We start from the raw sequence: 1,993 nt of genomic DNA, 5'->3' as shown, positions 1-1,993 counted from the left end.
AACACTACCTACACACAAAGACAAAGATCCCCCGTGTAGCCTTCACATACTGCTGGGGCAAGTGCTTGCAAGCGAGCACCAATGAAGGCCGGCACGGCACGCGAAGTGGGTTGGTGGCCAGCACCACGCCTGGCCGCATTTGTCTCCCACGCAAACCAACATGCCTTTACACCAACAAACAACCGCCATTCGCCACTCAGTGGCGGTGACGTCACCACGGTGCTTGTGCCAGGCCAGGTGCACCTTGAGGCCACGTGAAGTGTCGAACGCCCGCTGGCAGGAGGTCACGGGGCAGACCCAGCAGGTGCCACAGGGTCGACTGACCGAGATGACCGAGATGACTGGCTGATGCACCACATATGCCCCCTACTGTGCCGACTTGCTGTGCTTTAGCCACCCGGCGCTCCGCTCGTTGTTGTGAGCGTCGTTCCTCCGCCCTCCGTTGTTGTTGGAGGGCGACTGCCTATACACACACACATGCCTACATAGCTAACACACACACACACACGCACTCACAGATAACGTCCCTCCATTAGACACAAACAGGTAGTCACCCGCCCTCGTGTTTAGCCCAGACCTGACCACACGCTTGCAAACATAATTCGTCCCAAACAGCAAACATTTTTGGGGCAAATAGACACCACACAACAACAGCAGCAGCGCAGCAGCAACTACAACAACAACAACCGCCCATTCGCCACGAAGATTCGTGTCGTCGCCACGCGGCGCTGTGTGCCAGGCTAGGTGCACACCTTGAGGCCACCAATCACGTGGAGGGTGCCAAGGCTGTGGCTTGCTGGCCAGAAAGGTCAGGGACAGACCCAGGGGCCTGTTGATGACTGGTCTGAGATGAGTGGCAGATGCAGCGCCACCTCCCGGCCCCCCCACCTGTGCCCCCCCACCCGTGCCCCATTACCCGTGCCCCCCTACCCGTGCCCCCCCACCTGTGCCCCCCACCCGTGCCCCCCCACCTGGCCCCCCCACCCGTGCCCCCCACCTGTGCCCCCCCATCCGTGCCCCCCCCACCCATGCCCCCTACCCGGCACCCCACCTGTGCCCCCCCCCACCCGTATTACCCACCCCCCCCCCCACCGTGCCCCCACGACCCGTGCAGACCCCTACCACCCGTGCCCCCCCCCCCCCCACCCGTGCCCCCCCCGCCACCGTGCCGCGTTGTAGCCGCCAGGCGACCAGTCAGTCCATGCGAATTTGGCGCCGCGGTGGCTGTGAGATGTTAACTCCCTCGCCTGGTACGCAGGAGGTCGTGGGCTCGCTCCCTCGATCCCGAGCCTGCCGCCTGCCGCTGTATATTTGGAGTGAGCAGTGTTTCTCTCCCCAGCGGTCGCGTGGATTTTGTTGTTGTTGTTGTTGCTCCAGGTCCTCGCTTTTATTTTCGTTCCCCTCCAAATTAAGAAAACACGCTTCGGAACATTTTTTAAAATACATTTCCACGCGATGGATGATGATATAGCCACTTCGTTGAGCTATCATCCGGATGACCAGCTCGCTTCTGAAATAAAAACCCCGAGACAGCTGCCGTAGCTCGGTGTAACCTAACTCTGTTAAAATAAACACGAAGATTTTTGATAGTGGCATCGTCTTTGAGCTGTACGCCTTTTGGCGTCCTCTGGTCGAACACCAATTGGGTCGAGGCTCAAAAGAAAGCCGTCCCTTAGTGTGGACCAATCAGTTTCAAGGACAATGTCTATATATATCATCGTGTGTTTTTCTTCTTGGTATTTCGGTAAAGTGTAGAAGAGAAGTAATAAAATAATAAAAATTAAACATAATAAAATAATTCTCACGACGTTTCGGACGGCTGCTTGCGTTGTGGCCGAAGCGTCGTGAGAATTATTTTATTATATTTTATTTTATTATTTTATTACTTCTCTTCTACGTGACTTTACCGAAAGAAGCAAGAAGATGAATCCCTGCAGTCACAAAAGCTTAAATCGAATTTAACGTGTGTTTTTGTTTACATTTGACTGCAGGT

This window comes from Lethenteron reissneri, chromosome 28 (assembly GCF_015708825.2).
Source record: "Lethenteron reissneri isolate LAM-NWPU_2019-01 chromosome 28, ASM1570882v1, whole genome shotgun sequence".
Lineage (NCBI taxonomy): Eukaryota > Metazoa > Chordata > Hyperoartia > Petromyzontiformes > Petromyzontidae > Lethenteron > Lethenteron reissneri.
The sequence above is the reverse complement of the archived record's forward strand: the minus strand, read 5'-3'. Positions refer to the sequence as shown.